The sequence below is a fragment of the Vitis vinifera genome, chromosome 12, assembly GCF_030704535.1.
Source record: "Vitis vinifera cultivar Pinot Noir 40024 chromosome 12, ASM3070453v1".
Lineage (NCBI taxonomy): Eukaryota > Viridiplantae > Streptophyta > Magnoliopsida > Vitales > Vitaceae > Vitis > Vitis vinifera.
In genome coordinates, this window is record NC_081816.1 from 21,669,662 (window position 1) to 21,679,135 (window position 9,474).

The 9,474-nt window shown below is 31.8% G+C and overlaps 1 pseudogene; it reads right to left on the bottom strand.

Moving 5' to 3' along the window:
• Positions 1-2,280: 2,280 nt before the first annotated feature.
• On the bottom strand, positions 2,281-7,636 carry LOC100267974 (AAA-ATPase At3g28580-like; annotated as a pseudogene).
• Between the last annotated feature and the right edge of the window lie 1,838 nt (positions 7,637-9,474).

Below are 9,474 nucleotides of genomic sequence, written 5' to 3' on the forward strand. Positions count from 1 at the left end.
GATTGATGAGTGTTTTGCTTGCTAAACAAAACAACCTTCATGGCTAGCAATCAACATATGGAAAAATACCTTAGGTTGATATCATCATGCAGCTTTGAACTCTTTTTGGTTAGTTCCCATAAATTTTTGGTAGGTAAGGATAAAAGCATATTCATGTTGACTATAGAGCTTATCAACTCAGGAAGCAGTCGAGGTCCAACTAGCTTCTTTCAAGCGAATGACGAGCATACCTGCAACAAGATGTGTCCAGATAGTTGTTTATAGTTGAAATTAAAGTTAGGTGGTCTTTTATTCTGGCAAAGTTGTAACGTTTTATGTGTCTCTTTAATACTTTAAATGTCAACAATTGGCCTTGCAAATAACAACTTTTGGGCTCAAAGTCAAATGCTTATACTCATGATTACTCTTAACATAACGGTTCAGTACATTTATAACTTGCATAATGCATATGGACACTACCCGAATATCCTTTTGTTCGTCTGATATTTGGACGAGAAATGGATTTATGCCTAGATGAATGCGGGGTCCCACAATGACCTCCAATTTTCTCAGTCAGATTTGTTTAGTCACTAAATTGGCTACTAGAGAAAATTTAATTTCGACTTGCTTGTTGAAAAAGTTTTCAAATTTCATTTTTTGGTGCCAAAGGGACATTTGTCCAATGCACAGGGCTCGAGACAACGCATGAAAAAACACTGGATTACATATGATATCTCTACTATTCCTTTGGATGGTGAGGAGAAGTTGGATGAGGAAGTTCCCCTTTGAGACAGGTCGGGTGTTCCAGACAAAAGTGGTGTTGAAGCTCAATTAAGCAATATGGCCAATTAGACCTGTGGTCAGATGCTTGTAACTAGTTTGCCACTTTTTTGGACAATTATCCTCTTAGGCTTTTACGCCTTTCATGATGACATAGATATTTTTGCTATACATTCCAAACATAATATAAGTTTTTTGGTGTCTAATGTTCAAGAAATTTCCTTAAGTCATGATCTTTCTCCTTCTTAAATCATTTTTATTTATTCTTTATTTTTATTCCTTGAAATTTCCCAAATGTTTGCATAATAATAATAAAAATATATATCAAATTATTGGAAGCATATTAGTTTTGGATAAGGTTGCAACTTGGGTAAGTTGATTGGATTGATAGTTAACTCGAGTCTAACCTGAATTAAAAAATAATCAAATTGAACTCAACTTAACTCAGCTTCTAACCCACAGTATTCAACCCAACATCATTTCTTTAAGTTCAAATTGGTCATATTATAGATATAACAAAATTTTAAGATAGTAACAAAATAAAAATAAAAATAAATTTATATAGCTTTACTAAAAATGAAAAAATATATATGACATAATATAACTTAATATTTAAAAAAAAAATGAGCTTGAGTTGAAAAAACCTAATCCAAACCCAACCTGTATATTGAAAATAATTGTCCAATCTTATTCATATCTTGGGTGGATTGAACCAATCAGCCAAAGCTAAACCCCTAGTTTTGGCTAAATTCATTTTTTTTCCCTACAAAATGAAAAAACTTAAATAAATTATTTTAATATGAGTTTTTATTAAATATGGTTAAAATTCATTTTAAAAAAATTTAAATTATTAAATTTTATTTCTTTACTATTTAACACATAATAGGCCTTATTATATTATAAAAATATATTAAAAAAAGAGATATTTTCCTTACTTTCAAAATATTAATATTTTCAAAGGTTTGATTTCTTAATAAATGCTATTTATATTATAAATGTTTTTTAAAAGCATGGTTAAACTAAGTATGATTATGATTACTAAAAAACACTTTTCGATTACTGAAAAACACTTTCTTTTATAGGTAAATGAAGAGTATGTTTGACCGTAATTCTAAAAAATATTTTTAACACTTGAATGATAAAATTTTTAAAATATTAAAAATGTTATAAATACTTCTTAAAATCACGGTAAAATAGTTGAAATGACATTTGTATTACTAATGTCTTCCATTTCCATAACACAAGTTATCACCATTCATCTTCTTGTTGTAAAAATATTCATTAGGCACAAACTTCCCCCCCTTCGTTTCTCTTATCCTTTCCTCGCAATATCTTCACCTCTCTTTTCACTTATCCTTTCCCCTTATGTTGTAGGTCCTTGAACAGATCTTCAGAATTGATCGCCATATGCATTTCCCATCAACCTCAATTACCAAACTATTAACTTGACCAATATTTCATAATTCGTAGGAATTAATTCAAATGGATAGACACAATCATAGTCTTTCCTTATTGAAACACTAAATAAAAATTAAACCCCTCTTGTCAATGATCGTCAATCTTCTTCCCTAGCAGATGACTTCTTTTTGGCTTCTTCCTTGGCCTTCAACATTGCTTCTTCCTTGGCCATCTCCAATGCCTAAACTAGACTCTTTAAGCTTGTTTCAGCATCAGCCACACTTGTCTTAGGCATCAAATGCTCAGCAACATCAGTTAGGGTCACTCTACTTTCCCCTAACAACCTCTCAATCATGTTGAATAGGTGGTGGGAATCAAGCTCCAGATAGGTCCTAGCCAGCACCTTGAACGATTCAAAGTTGCAGTATGATAATTCGATGGGCTTGTCCATCCTTCCTCGCCGAATCAGAGCTGGGTCGAGCTTCTCCATGTAGTTTTTCATGAATATTATCAGCCTTTCCCCCTTGTAGGCTGACCAAAGGCCATCAATGAAGTTCAATAGCCCGGAGAGAGTCACCTTACTGGTCTTCCCTTGATCAGAATCCCCTATCTTCGCTTGTTTTTTGATGGGGTTTTTCTCTTCTTCCTCAGCCGCCTTGTTCTCTTTCTTCTTCTTCCTCTGACCCGTCAAGTCGAGCGAGCAGTTGATGTCCTCAATCACAATGATGGACTTGCTCAACGTCTAGATCAGCAACTTCCTCAGCTCGGTGTTGTCCTTAACCTCCGTGAGTTCAAGATCATAGATGTCGTACTCCAACAGATTCGTCATGGCAGCAATCATGGTAGATTTTCCCGTCCCAGGAAGGCCATAAAGGAGGTAACCCTGTTTCCAAGCTTTCCTAATTCTTGCGTAGAAATCCTCTGCCTTACTAAAAGAAACCAAGTCATCAATCATCTCCTTCTTCTTCTCAGCCTCCATGGCAAAGGTTTGAAAAGTTTGTTGAGATATTAGGAATGCTTTCCTTATATCATTCTTTCCTTATATCATTCAGTGTTGAGATATTAGGAATGTTTAGATATTAGGAAAGTTGAGATATTAGGAATATTGAGATATTAGGAAAGTTGAGATAATAGGATATTAGTTGTTATTTCCTTATATCATTCTTTCCCATTCTTAGAATGTTGATTATCCTCTATATATACTCTGTACATGAACGAATGAAAGAATGAATGAAAAAACTACCATTTATCAATTTGAAGATGGTATCAGAGCCATGGAACTGAAATCCTGGATATTTTGTAGCTATGGTAGTCCGACAGCGATCAACCATCCTAAGACAAGCCCTAATATTGATAAGTCAACCTTCAAATGCACTCACTACAATAAAACTGATCCCACCAGTCTGGATATCCCACAATTTCAAAGCAACGACTCTTGGTATAACCAGGAAAACAATGAGGAACAGAGGGTTTGAACCATGGATCTTTAGATCATGTTTAAGCTATCACCACTTTGTTATTAATGATAATAATCATGATCAACGGAAGAAGGATTCTAAGAAAACCTCGACTGCAACTGTTGTCGAAGTAAAAATAGAGGCTAATGTTGTTGAGAAAGCCTTTGCATTGGTAGCCGCTACAGATTATGGTGGTAAGTTTTTAAATACTTCTACACTTGTTATTAATAGTGCATGGATAATTGATTCTGCTGCTACAAATCATATGACTTTTGATTCGAGACAGGTTTCACCTCTTAAACCTTCCTCACAAAAAATTGTTTTCATAACCAATGGTAACACAACCCCAGTCATTAGAGAAGGATCCTTAACTCTTACTGATACTTTGAATTTGGATTATATTTTAGTTGTTCCATCTTTAGATTACAATCTTTTGTCAGTTTCTCAAATCACTGCAGCCTTATCTTGTATTGTCATTTTTTTGCCTGAATTTTGTGTTATTAAGGACATCCAAACAAGACAAATGATTGGTTATGGTATTAAGCGGTGAAAACTCTATTACTTGGACTTGCAGTCAAAGGATTCAAATAAGTTGCAACAAGCCTTGATGGCAGATGGATCTGAGGCGGAGAAGAAAAAGTCTGAAATTTGGTTGTGGCATCGACATCTAGGACATGCTTCCTTTGGTTATTTAAAAAAATTGTTTCCTAGTTTGTTTGCAAAGAGTGATATTTCTGGTTTTCGTTGTGATATTTGTGAATTGGTTAAAAGCCATCGTTATTCGTTTCCATTAATTTTGAATAAAAGTCTACTTCCTTTTATAGTTATACATTCTGATGTTTGGGGCCCATGGCTCACGTTGGTTTGTTACTTTTATTGATGATTGTACCAGAATGACCTGGTTATGCTTGATGAAGACCAAAGATGAAGTGAACTTGTTGTTTCAAAAATTTCATAAAATGATTGAAACTCAGTACAATGCAAAGGTTCGAGTTCTGCGTAGCGATAATGATGGAGAATATCAAAGTTCTGATCTTCAAAAGTATTTGGAAGGACATGACATCATTCATCAGACTACTTATTCCAATACACCCCAATAAAATGGAGTCGCTGAACGGAAAAATCGATACTTGTTAGAGGTTGTTCGTGCTTCCTTGATAACAGCAAAAATATCGATATCTTATTGGGGAGAAGCAATCACATCTGTCGCATACTTGATCAATCAGGTACTTTCCAACTCAAATGACTTCCAAACACCTCTTCAAGCTCTTATTAATGCTGTAGTTGCCCCAACTGCCACAAATCTACCTCCTCGTGTTTTTGGTTGCATGGCATTTGTGCATCTACACAAACACCAATGCACCAAGTTAACTTCCCGTGCATTGCAATGTGTGTTTGTTGGATATGCATTGCACAAAAAGGGATATCGATGTTACCATCCTCCAACTCGACGAATGTTTATTACAATGGATGTGGTGTTTCATGAAGATTTGATGTATTTTTCATCTGAGTTTGAACTTCAAGGGGAGTACCATAAGGAAATTCAGACTCTCGATTATAATTATCATATCTCTAAGGAGGATGAATCTGGGCAATCTGAACTAGTGAAGTAGGAAGCGGGTGAATTGGATACGAGTGGTACAACTTTAGAACCAAGTAGTAATGACCACCCAAAAGCTGAAGAAGTGATAGAAGTGATAGAAGAGGGGAGAGACAGTACAATTGAACCATCTGAACAATTTGGGTCTAAAGATGCCTTCATTGAAATACCAAACCAATCGTCGTCTGCTGAGGGTGTTCTTAATTTGGAACCTGATCCATTCATGAAATGGTTACCACACTATCATAATAAAAGTATTCCTAAACCCACATATGAACCTGAATTTTCTACCAAAGTCAAATATCACATGAGCAATTATGTGTCTAACCATCGTTTGTCTTAATCAAATAAATCATTTGTAAATCAATTACCTACTATAGTTATTCCTAACAATGTGCAGAAAGCCTTAGCTGATCCAAGATGGAAAGCAGCCATGAATGAAGAGATGAAATCATTGCAAAAAAATGAAACATGGGAACTCATAGAATGTCCACCAAGAAAGAAGCCAGTTGAGTGTCGTTGGATCTATACTGTGAAGTACAAGGCGGATGTTAGTATTGAACGATTTAAAGCAAGGCTGATAGCAAAAGGGTACACTCAAACTTATGAAATTAACTACACAGAGACATTTGCACTTGTAGCTAAGATCAACACAGTTAGAGTATTACTGTCTTTAGCTGCAAACCTGGATTGGTCATTACAACAATTCAATGTGAAAAATTCCTTTCTACATGGCGAGTTATCTGAAGAAGTATATATGGATCTTCCACCAGGATGCATGGTGTTAGAAAAGCAATGTCAGAAGGTGTGCAAATTGAAGAAGTCATTGTATGGGTTGAAGCAATCCTCGAGAGCATGGTTTGGAAGGTTCACAAAGTCAATGAGAGCTTTTAGCTATCGTCAAAGTAACTCAGATCACACTTTGTTCCTGAAAAAACAATATGGTAAGATTACGATACTCATCGTATATGTGGATGACATGGTAGTTACAAGAAATGATCCTAAAGAAAAAAAAACTTTGCAAAATTATCTATCTAGAGAATTCGAAATGAAAGATCTAGGTCATCTGAAATACTTTTTTGGGATTGAAGTTTCTCGATCAAGTGAATGAATTTTTCTATCTCAAATAAAGTATGTCTTAGATCTTTTACAAGAAACTGGAATGTCGGGATGTCAACCTGTTAATACACCAATAAAAGAAGGTCTAAAATTGTGTGTTAAGCCTAATCAAGTATCAACTGATAATGGAAGATACCAAAGACTTGTGGGGAGATTAATGTACTTAGCTCATACAAGACCAAATCTTGCTTATGCATTGAGTGTAGTGAGTCAATACATGCATAATCCTAGAGAGCAACATATGAATGCAGTCATGCGTATTTTGAGGTATTTGAAGAATGTTCCTGGGAAAGGAATTTTGTTCACTAAAAATGTTGATCATCAGAGTATAGAAGATATACTGATGCTGATTGGGTCGGTGTAGTGGATGATAGGCAATCTACATCTGGTTGTTTTACCTTTGTAGGTGGTAATCTTATGACATGGAAAAGTAAGAAGCAGAATGTTGTCGCTCGTTCCAGTGCAGAAGCGGAATTTAGAGGTATGACTCTAGGACTTTGTGAGGCATTATGACTAATACTCCTCTTACAGGATTTAGGTTACCTATCTAGGCAACCAATCCGATTGTTTTGTGACAATAAAGCTACATGTGACATTGTTCATAATCCAGTACAACATGATCGTACAAAGCATGTCGAGGTGGATAGATTCTTCATTAAGGAAAAGTTGGATGATAAGATTGTGGAATTGCCTAAGATTCAATCAAAAGATCAATTGGCTGATATCCTCACCAAAGTTGTCTCAAGTCAAGTGTTCTCAAAATTTTTAGACAAGTTGGGCATGTGTGACATCTATGCACCAACTTGAGGGGGAGTGTTGAGATATTAGGAATGTTTTCCTTATATCATTCTTTCCTTATATCATTCAGTGTTGAGATATTAGGAATGTTTAGATATTAGAAAAGTTGAGATATTAGGATATTAGTTGTTATTTCCTTATATCATTCTTTCCTTGTATCATTCTTTCCCATTCTTAGAATGGTGATTACCCTCTATATGTACTCTGTACATGAACGAATGAAAGAATGAATGAAAAAACTACCATTTATCAATTTGAAAAAAGTTGCAGGGTGATCAAATACCACATGGCTCCACATCGACCTATTGTTGGTATAAAGCTTCCACTGCCGAGTTCTGACATTAATCGCCTTCCTTTCCCTCAACACATGACTGAGGTACTCCTTGGTGATCAAATCTCGGTGTTTCTTGTGGAAAGTCAGCCGGTAGTACCTCTTCTCATCCGGCTGCCCATAGAAAGGGAATGTCTGATTTCTAGCTATGATGGTGCTTGAAGCCCACCACATGCTTTAAAAATTGCATCATACTAAATGCATAATATTTTTATGAAAAAAAAGTGTTTTTTTTTTATTTGAGTTCCTAAATTTATTCTTGAAAATAATTGAAAACTAATTTTAATAACTATTTGTAAAAACTATTTTTTGAAATTATTATGGAATAAGCATGAAGTTTTTATTATGTAAATTTGATTTTCTAAGACATTATGGACATATTTGGTAAGTATTTTTTAAAAACAATTTTTTGTTTTCTCGAATAAAAAAATTAGGAAAACATGTTTGACAATCAAAAATTATATTCTGTTTTCTATTTCAGATAACATCTTTTTAGTTATTTTATTAATTTTTCCGAAAAATTAATTACACAAATATGTTTGACAATCAAAAATTGTTTTATGTTTTCAATTCTTAAGAACATAAAACAGGTATTTTCATCTTTTAGGTATTTTATATTGTTTTCACTTATTTTTTTGAGAAATGTTATAAAAAATAATTGCACAAACATGTTGAATGATTAAAAATAAAATAGTAGATATAAAAATTATTTTTAAAACATATTAAAAATGATTTTAAAAAAAAGTTAAAAACAGTTTAGATTTCCAAACATACTTTTGTTCTATGAAATATTAGAGAACAGTTTCAAAAAGTTGTTTTAAAAAATAGTTACCCAACAAACCTTATTTTTCTACTTTTATCCTTATGTTATGTACAAAAAAATAGTATTTGAATATTTATAAAATTTTAAATAATTTTTATTATATTTAATTTTAATTCCTTCCTTTTGCCATAAACTAAATAAATAAAATAATTTATATTTTTTTCTTTTTTTAGCATTTTCTTATATTCACAAGAATTTTGAAATATGGAAAGTTTTTTCTCTATTTGGTTATGTACTCATAATGTTAGAAGTTTAATGTTTGAAATTTTATTTATAATATGAATTTTAGTGGATAAATTTAATTTTTCAAATGACATATAATAAATTTTGCTCATTTTTAAAAAATTTTAAAAATCCTTTTAAGTCCGCCTATAACTTAACTTTCAAATATTTCTTAACTTTTATTTATAATACCTATTAAAATATATTCTCAAAAAATAACTCATTTTCAAAATAAATTTTCTATAAAAAATTATCAAACTTATTTTCATGAGTTTGAAAATTAGTTTTTCATTCAAATATTTGATTATAAGGGGTGAGAAAATGTTGAAAATAAATAAATTTTATTTATTGCAAATTGCATATGTAACTTCATTTTGACATTTTTACCCTTAAACTTTTTATCCAAAAAATATTTAATAAGAAATAAAAATTCAAAATTTGTTTAAAGATATTTTTAATGGAAAAGAAGTTATAATTTTAGTTATTTCAAAGAAGACAAATCATTATTTTCAATTAAATTTTTAATCAAATAACTCTTTTTTATTGTTCTTTCTTTTTCTTCCCTTGTTATTTTTTTAATATAGAAATATAGGGTTTATTTGACAATTATTTTCGAGAACAATTTGAGAACAAAAATTTGTTTTCTACTCTCAAGAATAAAAACATGATTTTTTTTTTTAAAATATCTTTTAGTTATTTTTTGCTATTTTCACTTATTTTTTATAACTATTTTTAAAAATAATTATATAAACATGTATAATGATTAAAAATAAAGTTTTAGACATAAAATTATTTTTAAATCATATTTAAAAATATTAAAAATATTTTAAGTTTCAAATATATTTTTATTTTATAAAAGATCATAAAATAATTTTAAAAAACTGTTGTGTTTTGAATAATTATTTTATAAGTGATCATAAAACAGTTTTGAAAAACGGTTACTGAAAAAAAAGGTGTTTGAATAACA